The following is a 17,628-nucleotide window of genomic DNA, read 5'->3' as shown; positions in this document are numbered from 1 at the left end:
CATTGCATATATTATATTTTTCAGATGCATTCTCAAATAATATATTTAGTATGAAAGAGATAAGGACTATATTTTCAGAAGTTGTGATTTGAAACTTTATATGTTTTTTTTATATATTGTTCCTAAATTAGTGACTTCTTTGGCAAATCTGCACTGTGTTAAAAATTCGGAAAAAATACAAAACAAAACAAAAACCTCCATAAAATAAAATCTTTCTCATTATTTAAAGCATAAACTTGTGGATTATAGGACTTCAGTACTGCATTTGAACATGGAAACCAAATCTTTTTAAAGACGTAAAACATTTTCTCTCTACAAAACTAACCATGCCTTGAGGCGTTTCTATAATAAAACTGAGAGCAATCAGCCTGGAATGGAGATTGTGCCTGGAGAACACATAATCAGTATAATCAAATTATTATCCTGTCAAGAAAGAAATGTGTCCTTACAAAACCCAGCATCTAGGAATACCCAGCAGGCTCCTAGTGACTGTTCAACTTAATGTTAGTACTGAATGACAGTTTCTCAGATTTATACATAGGAAGGGAACAAATAAAAGAAGGGAGTTGACAACAGAAAAACATTCATTATTGAGTGCTGAGAAAGAAAGAGACACTCTATGGCATCACAAGTACAGGACAGATAAGGAGAAAAAGAATCTGAACCTCAGGCTGGATTTCACTGGAAGGAACCAGCACACTGCTTTCCAGCAGTCTCATCTACCATGTCTGCAGACTGATTAATCTCTACCCTTTCTACCTTTAAAACAATGTGGTTTCATGTTTCTACTAAAAAGTCAGCCCAAGTAAATTCTTAGGATAGGAACCTATGAACCTTTATCTAGTACCTATTCATCTCCCCAATGACAATAATTTGATAATATATGCTGACATGTAGTGATTATAAAGCATGGGCTTGAGAAATGGCTTGGTGTCTAGAGGACCTGTTGAATTAAGGTGGTTCCCAGCAACCAATTGGTAAACTGAAACCCCACTTTCAGAGGAAGAGTTCCTACTCCTGACTTTGATAGGCACCAGGCATGCACATTATACACATACATAAATGCAGGAGAAACATTGATACACAGAATAGATAAATAATTATTTCTAAATAATTATAAAAGATGTGAAACTTGATATCATGAGAAAAACATTGTTTAATTTCCTGTTACCTGGCATAATTTTTAAAATAAACGTTGGGTTTACTTGGGAGAAATACAATTTGTCTTTCATAATCTCTGGCATCTAACCATCTTTCCATGTTCTTATGTAACATAACATTTACAATTTTAGTTTTATACTACTATCATTATGCTTAGCTTATGTTAGTTTGTCACTATGCAAGCAGGTGAGTACTTAATCAGGATGACTTCTAATCTTTACACCTATGCTTTGACACAAAACAGTCTTACACCTAGGAGATGAATATTAAATTTCAAATATTTGTGAGTAGTATATCTGCTATTATGCCTTCAGATTATGGTTTCATGAAATCAGTATTATTAATTTTTTCTTTATTCACCTTAACAATTAATTGGAATTACTGAAATTGTAAATAAGTGGAAAATTAAATGTATGTACACACTCATACACACACACATATATCTATATCTATATCTATCTATCTATCTATCTTTATATATATATATATACATATTCAGCAGCTCTAAAATAGAATTTTAAAATTAGTAGAAAATTTGGTGGTCTTAGAATATGTCTTTTTAAGGTCATACAATCTCAGAATAAAATATCTATGTTTTCTCTAATATGTAGAACCTAATCACAAATATATGTACTTTTGTAGCAAAAGTATATGTGGGCACATTATAACATGGAGAAAAGTTGAGAAAAAGATATGTGAAGAGATGAGGAAGGACTGAATAAAGGTAACTGGTATAATCTGTGGTAGAGAATACAAAGCTTATTTATTTTCTAATTCTACTTCTATCATGAATTTTTGTGTGTGCTCTTTGGTAGAGGCATAAAACTATTGAATAATAAAAGTGTAAAGTTAATATATAATTTCAAATCCCTGTTTTAATTGTATAAAATTTCATTCAGTTGTTTCATTCAGTTGTTTCTTTGGGTTTGGCTTTTGTGTTTGATGTTTGTATCATTTGCAAAGCTTTATTTTAATAATAAAGATCTTCAAACTATTTAATGTTTATCAATTTATTATATTAGCACTTATTTACATAGATAGTTTTATTAAATCGTCCATATTCTTCCTTATGCAGACAACATAGCACAATGAGAACACACACATGCATTGGTTTAAAGAAGTGATCATTATGTTTTCACAGATAGTAAATATTTGGTGATCTATCTTACTATTCAAACTTTTTAGTAAACTCGGTACAAAATTGTGTACAAATGGATAGAGAGTTATTTGGAGTCTGGGTGTTATCTTATAATCCCCTGTCAATAGTTCAGGCTACACCAAGTCTATAAAAGTGTTGGCAACTACAAGAAACGTGCTACAGTCTTTGGAGAAATGCAATGTGGGAGAGGACATAAGAGTGTTAAGAATATATGGTAAGACTATATGTTTTCTTCAACTCTTCTTAACTCTAGCTATTTACAGTGCTAGTGATCATAAAGAAAATTCTTCCATGGCCCTTCTTATGAAAGGTAAGTTGATAGTACAGAACTATGAAGAAATCTATAAGAAATTCATAATTCCATTATCTCTGAAATTTAAAACTAAGTTTCAAGTTAAAGATTTAACTTTTAAAATTGTTGCTTCTACAAATATATTCTATACATAATTACCAATTTTAGATAATAGAGGAACATTTGAGTTAAATCTATCATAAAGACTGATGTGAAAAATTTAAAAGGCAGTGATTGGGGAAATTAAGTGTGGAATAGAAAATAGATTGAAACCCAAAAGTAACATTGAAATAGAATAATTAATGACTTACATATAACTTCATAGTTGATCAAAACTCAAAGCCAAAGTTTGAAACTTTTCAATTCTAAAATTAAAAAGGGTGTATTTTTGTGTTTGTGTTTAATAGTGTATTTTATATGCTTACTTCAGACCAAAATAAATATATAATACACCTAAAAAAGAAGGAAAATAGTATTTAATATACTTGTTCTCTATCACATTTTCAGTACTTATTTAATATTTTAACAAATATCCACAAGACACTCTCTGCTGTGATTTATTTATGAGAAGGACACTTGAATTTATAATATTTATTGGGTATAATGCAAAATGAAAAATTGCTGGATTTCATATGTAATATACATAAATATTATTATTGCAATTTTAACATTAATCATGAGAGAGTAAGGATAGAGATAGTTACATATACTCACATGAATCTGCTCTGAGAGTTTAATTTTGGTCAGGTGATCATGACCTTTACTTGCATAAGAATATCAAGTTTTCTTTTTAAGTCTTAAATTTCATTTTTCTTTATTTTTCTTTTTTTCCTTTTTTAAGAACTGGATATTTTATTTATTTACATTTCAACTGTTATCCTCTTTCCTGGTTTCCTCTCCACAAACCACCTATCCCATCCCTCTCTTCTGCTTCTATGAGGGTGCTCCACCACACACTCACACCCACCCACCTCACCATCCTGGCATTCCCCTACACTGGGGCATTGAGCCTTCACAGGACCAAATGCCTCTCTTTTTATTGATGCCAGATAAGGCCACCTTCTGCTACATATGTAGCTGGAGCCATGGGTCCCTCCACGTGTTCTCTTTGGTTGGTGGTTTAGTCCCTGGGAGTTATGAGATGTCTGCTTGGTTGATATTGTTGTGCTTCCTATGGGGTTGCAAACCTCTTACATATCTTGAGCTTTTCCATGTTAAATAGGTTCAAAGATTATGGTAATTTTGTGCACTTGAAGCAGCATTTATTACTCATCCTATTCAACTTTAATCCTTTTACTCTTGGATATCAATTTTATTTATTTGAATTCTCTTTATATTTCACTGACTCACAGAGGACAGATGCTTAACACATAACTATGGAAAGGTCAAGAAAGGGCTTCATATTTTCACATATGAGTGTTTAATGAACTCTTTAATGAGGTACAAGTTAATTTTTAAAAGGTTTAGAACAGAAGTGAAATGCTTAATTTCATTTTCAACTTTGCCCTTTATATAACCAGGGAATCTAAATTTTACAGAAAGTGTTGTTATTCTTGCACAGAAAAATGTGTTTATTTTTACTTATAGAAACAAATAAAACAAGATCTTTTTCTTTGTAAAATACAACTAACTTAAATGCAATTATACTTTTTCAAAATTTTAAATAAGGTAAATAATTCGTTTGAGTTAGTATGCTTTTTGTAATTAGACATCATATTCTTATATTTTTAAATATCTTCAATCAACCATTCAGTTATTTTTAGTATAACTAATTGATTAAGTTAAAATTTTCCATGGATTCTTTAGTAAAAGTTATTTTTGAAAAGAATAAATCTTTACCATTTTCTTTTCTTGCATATAAGCCTTACATTTTAACACGGCTGATTAAGTTTATCAAAAGCTATTCTTATGCAAAGTTTACTTTTTTCCATAAACATAGTGACACAGGAATGGTGGTTTTTATAATTAGTCCTTTCCATCATGATGATCCAACTGTAATAGGGGCTGCTCTTCCTTGTGGATTGACTGTAACCACTGAGTTGTTCATGAGTATTCTTGTCTAATATAGAAAAATATTACCTTGTTCTAGTATGTATAAAAGTCTGCTAAACATCTTGGCTCTAATTTGTCAATTTGCAGGTACTATGAAGAAGATTTTTGATCCTTTGATCTGGGCAGGTACAGGAGAAAACAGAAGACTCACCTTTGAACAAAGACAGGAATCAGAATTCCCATCACTTCCAAATAAGCTTTGATTAGAAAATAAACTAAAATTGTGCTGTTTGTCAAGTATACCTTCCACTATTCTACCAACTCAGATATAAATTACAACTTTGAAATAGAACCCTATCATCATATTATAAGATCTTAAATCTTTGGTGATATAATCACCTCTTGCAGTCATTTAGGATGTAGATCAGGTAGGTGACTTGCTCACTGACACTGAAGACTAGAAGACTCAGTCACAGGTCAACTAGATGCAAAGGTTATTTGTATTGCCTACATGAGAGTCTCTAGATAATGAGTATTTCTCAGTAACAAGTAACTATAAATGTTTAACTAATGATTAAAATCATGGAATCCATGACTTTTGTTTATAGAAGCAAACTGTTGTGAACTCTAATAAGAGAAAAGAAAACCTCTGAAATTTCAAAAAGAAGTCTTATAATGTGTTAGTATACCAAAGTGGATTGTCTATAACAATTTTAAAAAATAAAAATAAATATCTTATGAGTTAGTGAGATGGCTCAGGAGTTAAAAGCACTGGCTATTCTTTCAGAAGACATTGGTCTATTTCCAAAAGCCCATATGGTACCTCAAAACCATCTGTAACTTCTGTACCAGGGAAAGCAATGCTTTCTCTGAATAATTACATATCAGGCAAAATATCAATGAATATTTAAAGAGGTGCCTTGTGTGTGTGTGTGTGTGTGTGTGTTTTCAAGTGTATTGATACAAAATTCCTCAACAGCCCAGATTCATCAGATAAAAAGGGGCTTTTTATCTTTTTAAAAAAGATAAAAAATATCTTTATTTATGTCATAAAGATAACATAAGAACACAAAAAGGAGTGTAATTAGTGTCTTTAAGAGGGCTAGTTGTAATTATTGCCATATTGAACTTTAAAATAAATGGATATTTATCAGCTTCTGCCAGTACCTGTCCTACGTTCATCTACTCATAGACCATAGACCTTTATCATCAGCCCCCATCAACAAATTCCATAAACAGGCTTCTCAGAGTCCTTCAGGGTCTGTCTTTATGTTAAATGGAATCTTTTTCACTCATGATAATTCCTACATGCAACAGTTGAAGGTCACAACAAAAATCACCATCAGTCTTCAGAGTCATGATACCCAGTCCCAGGGTATACAAGTACAAAGTATTCCTGCACCTAAGTCTCAGGAAACTTTGCAGAAGAGGGGACAGAAAGATAGCAAGAGGAAACAGAGCAAAGAGTTTGCTGTAAAGCTAGTCTCCTAGTCATGGCTGCCCAAAAGTGAACTGAACAAGAACAAAACTAGTGATCATGCCAAACTGTATGAGAAAAGGTCATAAGGCTTCAACTCTACACAGAGAACTACATAGATAAGTGAATAAAGCTCAGAGTAGGGGAAGTGGCCCTTAAAGGGGAAGTATATACCAATTGGCTGTCTAATACAAGTCATCACCCCTGAAAAAATACTTACAACTAACAATGCACAGATGCAGCAGATTGTATTTAGAGATATTTATATATGTGCAAGTACATATATACATACAGTAATAAAAAGAGAGGTCATGAATTTGGAGAAGAACAGGGAGGTATATGGAAGAGTTTGTAGAGACAAAAAGGAAAGAGAGAGATTGTAATTAAATTAAAATCTCAAATATAAACAACAAATTCAAACATAAGCCAATTTATTTTTAAAGAAATATTCTAAATAATACAGTGGTTTCAAACATGGAATGTGTTGAAATTTTTGTCAATCTCGTCAACATTATCTTTCTAATGCTTGGATATATAGATGATGCTGAATCTGGCTTTCAGAAGGTTTTGGGAAGAAAGAGTCCATGATGAAAAAAATGCAAATTTTTCAGACATCTTGTAATAAAAATTAGACTAGAGTCAAAGAGAAAATCAAAAGTTGAAATGGTAAAGTCAGGCACACAGAAGAAGAGAAAGAGGCTTTTAGTAGGGGTTGCAATTAATCTAAATGACCAAATAAGAGGAAGCATGGGGTTCTGGGACAGCAACATCAGGCCACTTAAGGCAGTGGTTTTCAACTTGGGGGTCATATATCATGTATCCTACATATCAGATACTTCCATTACAATTTATAAAAGTATCATAGTTAGCAATTATAATCAAATTAATTTTGTCATTGGGGTGACCACAATATGAGGAACTCTATTAAAGAGTTTCAGCATAAGGAAGTTTGAGAACCACTGCCTTTAAAGGAACATATATAAGGCAGGATTGTCATTTTGTATTTTCTTGCCTCTAATGGGGACATTTTTTTTTAATACTAGACTGTGAAGGTGGCTTCTGATAAGAATACTCTTCCATCTATTTCAGAAAAGAGTTGGCATAACATCCCATAGAAAAGGTGTTAACTAAGGACAAATGCAGCTTCTCAGTAGTTGTGGAAAGATAGTTCATTATCATTAACAGCAGTAATGATAACTACAAGGCTCTGCCAGTGCTTGGCAAATAGGGAGGCAGATGCTCACAACCATCCATTAGACTGAGCACAGGGTTCCCAATAGAGGAACTAAAGGTTACCAAAGCAGCTGAAGGGGCTTACAGTACCATAGGAGGAATAATAATATGAACCAAAAAGTACCTCAGAGCACCCAGGGAACTAAAATACCAACGAAAGAGCACACATGGAGGGATTCAAGGCTTCAGCTACATATGTAGCAGAAGATAATCTTGTTAGGCATCAATGGGAGGAGTGGCCCTTGGTACTGTGAAGGCTCTGTGCCTCAGTGTAGGGGAATGCCATGACAAGGAAGCAGGAATGGGTGGGTTAGTGAGCAGGGAGAGAGTATGGATGGGATGGGGAGGTTAAGAGGGAAAGTGAGGAAAGGGGACACAATTTGAAATGTAAATAAAGAAAATATCTAATAAAAAAAAGAGCACAGGGTAATAGTGCAGACCATGTGGCTAATAGGCATCTGACAGGCAAGGTCGATAGTAAGCATATGTGTAGTCAGAGATAGAAAGACGGGAACTTCAGCATTCTGTAAATGGATAGTTATATGTGAGAAGTGCACTGTTAGCTCCTTGACTGGAATATGGAAGAACATAATGACCGTTTGTCCTCCATTGGTTCAGCATTTGATACTCAGGTAACTAACTGATCCTATAGAAATTACACCAGTCTCTCTCCCATTTGTATCACAGCCCTATAAAGTCCCTAGGTATGGCACTTCAAAGATTTTCCATCTCTTGGAAACCCTTCTTATCATCTGGTGTTCCTTTCAAATTTCATTAATTTCTTACTTTTCTTGTAAAGTTTGATGGCCTTTGTATATTCACAAAAGACCATTGCATTAATATCTATTGGTGGGAGACAATGAACTAAGAGTAAATGATATAGGTAATAGTTACAGACAAAAATCTTTATGTGTATTATCCTCAGTCTTTGATTCATGAAAAGCTGGACTTTGAAAGGTACCACCCACCCATTCTAAGATAATCCCTGCTTCTAGAATCTAATTCACAAATCAGTTAAATCATTTTTTCTACTGAAGAGCAGTTACATAAAAAACAGATAATGAAAACATCACTTCGAACATTCTTTATGCTTTATACATATAGAAAATATAAATTGTGCCATATCAATGTTACATGTTCAGGAGTGTTTAAATACTGGCATGAACTGAAAACTTGTTATTATCTCCCACTGTTGTCTTAAGAGATATTTACCCTGTGCCTACCACACCCTTGACTTTGGATGTATGATTGTTTCAATAGGATTTCCTTATAAATCTTGATCATTTTTCTTTACTTACGAGATGGCAATCAGAAATCTTGGATGTTTCACATATGAATGTGTTCTCTTTTAAAGGGATGGAGGTATGTTTTAAGTGAATGATGAAGTTGAAACTGTCACTTGATGCATAGAAGAGCAAAGTGTGGAAGGAATCAGTTCATTGCTTAGTAGAAATATCTAAAAACTTCCTTGAGTAAAAGTTGACAATATCACTAATTTTGGAACACCAAAATCCAGGTGGAAATGTTCAAATAACGTCTAACCACATCTTGTGGTCTTTTGTGAGCGAGTTACATCACCCAGGATGATATTCTCTAAATCCATCCATTTGCCTGCAAATTTCATGAAGTCATTATTTTAATAGCTGAGTAGTATTACATTATGTAAATGTACCACATTTTCTGTATCCATTCCTCTGTTGAGGGACATCTAGGTTCTGTCCAGTTTCTTGCTATTATAAATATAGCTGCTATGGACATAATGGAGCATGTGTCCTTATTACATATTAGAGGATCTTCTGGGTATATGCTCAAGAGTGATATAGCTAGGTTCTCAACTAGTACTCTGTTCAATTTCCTGAGGAATCACCAAGCTGATTTCCAGAGTGGTTGTACCAGCTTGCAATCCCACCAGCAATGGAGGAATGTTTCTCTGTCTCCATATCCTTGCCAGCATCTGCTGTCACCTGAGTTTTTGATGTATTATCCATTCTGACTGGTATGAGATGGAATCTCAGGGTCGTTTTGATTTGCATTTTCCTAATGACTAAGGATGCTGAACATTTCTTTAGGTGCTTCTCAGTCACTCAAGTTTCCTTATTTGAGAATTCTCTGTTTAGGTCTGTTTCCCATTTTTTAATAGGGTCCGACCACACATGGAATGGACTCCCTGATAAGTAGGTATTAGGCAAAGAGTTTGGAATTCCCACAGTACAACTCACTGACCACATGAACCTCAAGAGGAAGAAAGGCCAAGGAGTGCATGATTCAGTCCTACTTAGAAGGGGGGACAAAATAATCAAGGGAAGTAGAGGGTGGGAGGGGCTTGGGAGGAAGAGAAGAGGGTGAGCAGAAAAAGAGGGGAAGAATCAGATATGGGAGGAGATAGAAGAGATGTACAGAGGATCAGGAAATTAAAGAGAGGTGTGTAGCAATGGGGGTGGGGGTGGGAACTGGAGGTAGTAACAAGAAAGTCTCAAATGCCAGGAAAGCTAGAGCCTCCTAGGACCCCAAGCTGATGACATCAGCTCCACAAAGGGGAGGGAGAACCTGTCAAGACCAAGAGGTTAGGCATGTCCCCCAACCCCGGTTGAGAGTTGGGGCCACCCACTCATCTCCAAAATTTTAGCCCAGAATTTTTCCTGTATGAAGTAAATACAGGGACAAAGAGTGGAGCAGAGACTGAAGGAAAGGCCATCCACACACTGCTCTACTTGGAGATTCACCCCACATGCAGACACCAAACCCAGACACTATTTCGAATGCCAAGCAGTGCTTGCTGACAGGATTCTGATACAGCTGCCCGATCCTGATACAATACAGATGTAGATGCTCACAGCCAATCATTGGACTGAGCACAGGGACCCCAATGGAGGAGTTAGGGGAAGGACTGAAGGAGCTGAAGGGGCCTTGTCTGGCATCAATGGGAGGGGAGGCCTTTGGTCCTATGAAGGCTTGATGCCCCAATGTAGAGGAATGCTAGGTTGGTGAGGCAAAAGTGGGTAGGTGGGTGGGAGAGCACCCTTTTAGAAGCAGGGTCGGGGGGATTGGATAGGGAGTTTGCAGAGGGGAAACTGGGAAAGGAAATAACATTTGAAATGTAAATAAATAAAATATCCAACTAAAAAAAAAATCCTATCTTGTGAATTCAAGTCCATTTGTTCTATCCATCTGTAAAAAAAGGATAGGGAAAATAAATAGCCCTGAGCTCTTAGAAAATGCTGCAACAGTTATGGAAAAGCAAACAGGACACAGTAGTTGTCCTGTATTCAAGAGACTCGAGTAAATAATACATGTCAGGAGTGTTAAACTTCTGAGATCTGGAAGATTATCTCAGTAATGCATTAAACTGTACATAGATATGACACGACTATGAGTTATATGTGCTACAGTTCTGGTAGGATACTGTTTTAGTCAATAACTTTTATGCATTACAATTTAAGAAATGGAGGAACTTGTGGACTTTAACCTCTCTCATGAAAACAATCTGGTTGTGTTTTTCTTTTTCACCCCTGTCTTGTCTTGTGTGATATGAGTATATGTGTACAATGTGGATGTGTGTGTGTGTATGAGTCAACATTTACCATACTACCCCTTAACACATGTAGAAGTCAGAGGACAACCTCAGGCATCAGTCATTGCCTGCCAACTTGATAGAGAAGGACCAATATTTATTCACCAGAACCCTCATAAGTGTGGATTCTGGTGATTAAATATTGTCCCTAATTCTTGAATAGCAAGTGTTTTACTGACATAGTCCTCTCCCCACACTCTCGAAAAGTCTTCCAAGTGATAGTATTATACTGGAGTATGCTTCAGGATATCAGATGGATATATATCCTAACTTAGCAATTCTCATCTGGAAGTAGATGCTAAAGAACAAACTGAGCAAGAGTTTAATGGTGTTTATGACAACGAACAGCATGAATTAAAGCAGAAGTACCTGAATGCTTTATAAGTGCACACAGAGAACACAGTGCAACTGTTGAAGGGACGCATAGTTTTAAATTACTTTTCCAGAGCTGCCTATGTATGAGGCACTTATGTTCGGACTAATGAAAATGGTAACAAAAAACATAGCATTAGTTTCTGTTTAAATGGGAAAGAGAAACCTAATACATACGACTTGTAGTGCCTTCCTGCTACTTCTCTTACAAGATGCTGGACAATTTATTTCCATTCTGTCCTTTAAGTGATTCATTTGTACAAAGAGAGGGAAGCGTTATTATATCCAAGAAAAAGAGTCAAGGATGATAAAAATATTATGCAACTTAACCACCTTATTTGTAAGTTATAGAGTGAAGGTAGTAAAATAAACGATAGCTTATTTAGTAGATTTAATTCTAGGTTAATGTTGTTTTTTACTTGTGATACAAGGCAAAAACTGAACTTTCAAATATTTTGTTTTAATGCACTCAGAACTAGTAAGTTTTCTAAGCTTTTAAAGAGTAAGTATCCAAAGGTCAAACAGTAAAAACAAAACAAAAAAGAGCGTGTGCTTATAATGTTATTCAAGTCCTCTCTTTTTTTAACCCTAGAAATTTTGTTTATTTCTATAACTTGTTTATACTTAAATGTAAAAAATTAGCATGAGGCATGCAAATCCCTTAGCAAAATAGTTAGATGGCAGAAATTGTATATTGATTGGCCATTCTTTATTTTTTAAACTGGATAGTTTCTTTATTTATATTTCAAATGTTATCCCCTGTCCTGTTTCCTCGCCCCCCACCTTGACACCCTCTATCACATTCCCCCTCCCCCTGCTTCTATGAGGGTATTCCCCTATCCAACCAACCACTCCTGCCTCCCAGCCCTGGCATTCTCATACACTGGGGCATTGATCCTTCACAGGACCAAGGGTCTCTCCTCCGGCTGATGCCCAACAAGACCATCCTCTGCTACAAATGCAGCTGGAGCCATGGGTTCCTCCATGTGTACCCCTTGGTTGATGGTTTTGTCCCTGGGAGCTCTGGGGGGTTCTGGTTGATTGATATTGTTGGTCTTCCTATGGGGTTGCAAACTCCTTCAGCTCTTTCAGTCTTTTCTCTTCAGTCTTCCCTTGGGGGACCCCATTGGTGACCTCATGCTCAGTCCAATAGTTGGTTGTGAGCACCCTTAACATTTATATCTTTAAAACACACATTTGTATTTTTCTTCTTGAGCAACTAATGATATATATACTTGAACATAGCATTAGATTTTCCTTTAGATCTAATGGATGGTGTGGTGGTTTTAATAGGAGTGGACCTCCATAGGTATATAGATTTGAATGCTTAGTCACCAGGCAATGGCAGTCATGGAAGATGTACTCTTGTTGGAGGAAGTGTATCACTAAGGGTGGACTTTTTAGTTTCACAAGCTCCCTCTAGGTTTAAAGTCTCTCTCTTGCTGCTGTCTATGGATCTAGATGTTGAAATCTAAGCTTCCATGTCTATGTGTGTGCTTGACATGCTTCCTGCCATGATAATAATGGATTAAACCTTCAAAACTGTACACAAAACTCAATTAAATGCTCTAAAAGCTGCTGTGGTCACTATATCCCTTTAACAGCAACAGAACACTGGTAGAGAGATGGTAGTCTAACCTTTATCTTTTAATTAAAATATAGTTAGTGATTTAATCTAAGCAAGATTAGCTAGAAAAAAAAAGTGTAGTATTGCAAAAAGGAGTTTCAAAGGGTGGGAAGAATACTTCGAGTGGATCGAAAATTTGTGTTATGTTGTAAGGAAATAGCAAAGAGCAGAACAGTCTAAAAAGTAACTGTTCAGAGAGCCAAAGTTCACCCTTGATCATAGGCTGATCTTAGAATTCTATTTGTAAGGAAATTTGAAAATGGCTGGAAAATAGGCAAACATTCAAAATGATGTTTAACATTTACTTCTGACATCACGTAGAATGCTGAATAAATTTCCTGAAATGACTTCCTAATTGTTTTCATGGAGATAAAGTAAATATAAATATGAAAATAGGTTTAGTATTAGCCTAGTGCAAAGAACATATACAAAACAGCCACTGAAGTGCCCTGAATATTGTTTCCATTATAACAAAAAGAGGCACAATTAGAGAAATACAGAAATACAGAAACACTAAGCCTCAATAAAAAGAAATGGAGATTTAAAGGTATTTAATCCAAATTTGTTTGATTAGTTTCCTTTTAAAGACAGAAATAGATCTTCTAGAGTTGACCTTACTATTTTAAATTTTTTCACCACGTCTTCTTTTCAGTGTTTCACCTCATGTCCTGCCTATGTTTATCTTGCAAATGATCTGATATCTTCTAAAAGTAGGAGCAAATTGTTTTCTTGAAAATATATTTCTCAACTGGATCAGTGAGAGAATACAATTAATATTATCCTGAGTCCTCGATTGCTTTTGAGAAGCATTAAATGACTAGGAGTGTGTTCATATAGGTAGATAATAAAAAATGTTTTTACAATGTAGCATGAGCCAGAATCCATCCTATTGTGTGAACATGACCATACAAATTACTCTCTCTTTTCTCTTTTCTCTCTCCTTTCTCTCTCTTTTTCTCTTTGATCCTCCAAGTGTATCCATCAACTACATAATTAAACACAATTAGGTAGGAACAAGAAATGAAATAACTCTGAAGTTGCACCTTGGAATCTTGGCTGTGTTCGACACTAAAGTACATTAAATTAGATTTTATTTAAATTAGGCTTCTGAACAACAAATACAATCCACACATGCTGAGGTGAATGCAAATTGGGTAATTTAAAACAAGAAGAAGCATTTTTAGAAGCCTTAAAATGAAGAGTAATTATACTCATTTAGATTACCATCAAATCTATAGGATTCAAATTTCAAGTGAATTAAGCATTAAAGAAGGATGGATTTATCTGACAGTCTTTGAAGAGCTCCTCTGATTTGCAATATTTTTGGTTGATATGCATGTATACAAGACCAACTACTTTGAAAATGAAGTGCAGGGAATAATGTCAAGAGATCAATTTGGTGCAATCACTGTTCTGGACTTAGCATTGCGCAATGAGCTACAGTAAATTACTGAAGTGCCTCATTTTGAAGGGCACATTAAATAGCATTTAATTATATCTGTTCAAAACATGATGCGATTTTAATGCAAAACCCAAAATATCTAAAATTAGATTGAAGAATATATTGGAAACATTTGCACGCTCACAGGGAACTGCAAAACACTTGCTGTTGATAAAGATGCCATTTATTCTCAAAAAGTATATCCAGGGGGGTTAGTGGCTTATCTATTGCTAATCTTACTCTGAGCTCCTATTGACTCTCTTTGCTCTAATTGTTGACATCTCAAACAATTTCTATTTACTCTTGCTTAGCATGACGCCTATAGCCCTGCAGGGAGCCCCTTTGAATTCACACACTTAATTACTTCCATCTCTCTGGGGAAGTGTTAACTCTGGCAGAAGAAGAGGGGAAAGAGTTTATTAAATGGTGCCATAAAATAGACAGTGATATTGAAAAAGGCTGTGTATGAAAGGAGAAGTCAGAAGAGGCATTCTTTGGAAAAATATTCTGAAGGGGAAAATAGCATGTCCCCTTAATACTTTATTTTCACATCACGTGAAGGTTATCTAAATAGATAGTGAAACACCATATCATTTTATGTGTTATCTAGTATTGGTTAAAGGTCAGTACACAATGTATAAACTTTTTTTTTTTAAAACGTGAGGCCAAGTACAAAGGGGTCTAATATGTATAAAAGATGACATCAGATGCTCCAATTATACTAGTTTGTTTTGGATCCAATAGTCTACTCAAATGTAATCAGGTTCTGCCCATGTTCTCCAAATCCATTTAATTCCTCTGCTGTCCTTTTTTCTGATGAAGGCAACATTCCATGCATGTTTATGCTCTGCTGTATTAAAGTCATAATAGATTTCACCCTGGCAAGCAGAGGTGAGTGATTTAGAGGGTCTTCAGGTGTGATTCCCTTTCATTATTTTTGCATGATCAACACTTTTTTGTACACATCACACTGCACAAGTCTTTCAGTACCAATTTCCTCACCATTGAGGAAAACATTTCATATGCATAAGTGTCACCATCCTAATGTTTTCTGTTACTTTTTGGTTCTTTCTGAAACTCTACCTCATGATTTCTCTAACAAAATACTCTGGATATAGGGATAGTCTGTTATTTTATTTTTTAATTCTGTGAATGTATTATGCCTGTAGATGTTCAATTCTATGTGTACTAGGAGTCCTTTTGCACTGATAGAAATAATAATATTTTATTTTTTAATAGAAATATGTTTTTACAGAAATATATTTTAATAGAAATATGTTTTGGTTTCTAGGACCATCTAAACATTAATGCGAGGAATAAACTGTCATAGACTATCTCTGCTACTGAACTATGGATAGAACAAGGTAAATTTTTACATCTATACTACCCCCAAAATAACCTTAACATTAGTGAAAAATCTTATTTAAAATGATTTGCATGATTTTGTCATGACATTTAGAATCTTATATTAAGGCATAAAATAAGTTTGATGACAATGTCTGAAAGTTCTCCTTTCTATTACCATGAAGTTAGAGGTACCTTCAAAACATAGAAGATAAGCAGTTGATACCTTAAAACTAAATCACAGGTATATACATCCCAGCGTAGTGACTACTAATTGCAGACATCCTACAAGATTTCATTTCTTTATCAGCATTTTTGATTTCTCTAAAAATTATAGGTTTGTTTCATTTCAAAGGATGGAGAAGAAAATGAACTGTATTTTTTCTTATCTAGTACTGTGTTTTCAAAGTTGTTTCATCTTTGAAATGCATATAAATGTAATAAATGTAATGAGAAAAGAAATCTGAGTTGTTCGAGACAGGACAATTCCACTTATTATGCAGTACAGATTTGGATTTGGTCATTTTGAGTCATTCAGAATTCTCAATAGTTAGAAGATGACATTCTGTGTATTCAGTGCCATGTCTTCACTATAAAAACTGTAATTTTACATTGACTATGCTTTAAAATTACATATAAACAGGAGACCAGAAAAAAATAGAGGTTTTATGTTCCGTTCTTAGTGTCAAATATGACTCCTGAGAGGCTCTGCCAGGGCCTGACTAATAGAGAAGTGGATGCTGACAGGCATCCACTGGACTAAGTACAAAGTCCCCAAGAGAGGAGCTAGAGAAAGAACCCAAGGTACTGAAAGGGTTTGCATTCCCATATGAATCATATGAACAATATCAACCAACCAGTACCTCCAGAGCTCCCAGGGACTAAACCACCAACCAAAGAGTACACACAAAGGGACTCATGTCTCTAGCCGAATATGTAGCAGAGGATGGCCTTGAAGACTTGATGCCCCAGTGTAGGGGAATGCCAGGACAAGAAAGCTGGAGTGAGTGGGTTAGTGAGCAGGAAGAGGGAGGATGGGATAGAGGGTTTCAGAGGGGAAAAAATTTGCAATGTAAATAAAGAAAACATCTAAGAAAAAAAAGAATAGACATGGCTTTGCTGCAGAGAAATGTTTATTTTTATAAATATTAAACTAACACCATTGCTTCATGCTGTGCCACATTGTTATACTATACAATATTCAGCTTCTATTCATGGCACCTTTTGTTTAAATTTCATTTGACTTTTTGAAACATGACTTAAGGAACCAAATGTGCTTCATGTGTTTTATGGACCATAAAGTGTTTATTTCTTTTCAAGGTGTGATTTTTTTTTTTATGTGTGGTAAAGCATGGGTTGTCAACTGAATATGTTGAAATGTATAATCTTTAAACCTTTTATGGAGAATTCTGCAAGTAGCACATCTTTTCCTATATATTTTCATCTGACAGTCAATGGGAAACTAAAATTACTGCTACTGTTGGAACTTATATTCCACTACAAATCTGAAAATAAATTCTTCGTCAAGATTGTTGGCTTGAGATCATACCCTGTTGTAAAAGAATGTTAATAGAATTATTCTCTTTTGTGTTTTGACAATTCTGACACTTGAACTTTTTAGGTCACGTAAGTCCTGTTAATTCAACGGATTGAAAAGAATGGAAGAGGAGCTAAACTGTCCTGAACAAAATCAGAAGTCTGAAAGAGTCAAGGAACACTGCCTAACACAGCAGAATTTCCCCCTGGGGGTAAATTCTCATTTCAACTTGAAATCTATCATTTAGTTTGAGGCTAATAACAGTTGTATAAAGTAGTTACATATTTAAAATAATCATCTAAGAAGGAATAATGATAGTTTGCCTCATTACTCTGAGTATATAAAATATAAAATGAAAAAGGTTGAAATTGAAAAATCTGTAATAAATATCATTTACAGAGTTTTGAAAGAATATATGATTC

At 34.8% G+C, this 17,628-nt stretch overlaps 1 protein-coding gene across 21 annotated transcripts in view; it reads right to left on the bottom strand.

Moving 5' to 3' along the window:
- Cdh18 (cadherin 18) overlaps positions 1 to 17,628 on the bottom strand; it is a 904,392-nt gene that overhangs the window by 290,014 nt on the left and 596,750 nt on the right. The gene's annotated exons all lie outside the window — the stretch shown is intronic.

This window comes from Mastomys coucha, unplaced genomic scaffold (assembly GCF_008632895.1).
Source record: "Mastomys coucha isolate ucsf_1 unplaced genomic scaffold, UCSF_Mcou_1 pScaffold8, whole genome shotgun sequence".
NCBI classification, from domain to species: domain Eukaryota; kingdom Metazoa; phylum Chordata; class Mammalia; order Rodentia; family Muridae; genus Mastomys; species Mastomys coucha.
Note: the sequence above shows the minus strand (reverse complement) of the source record. Positions and strands in the feature narration are given on the sequence as shown.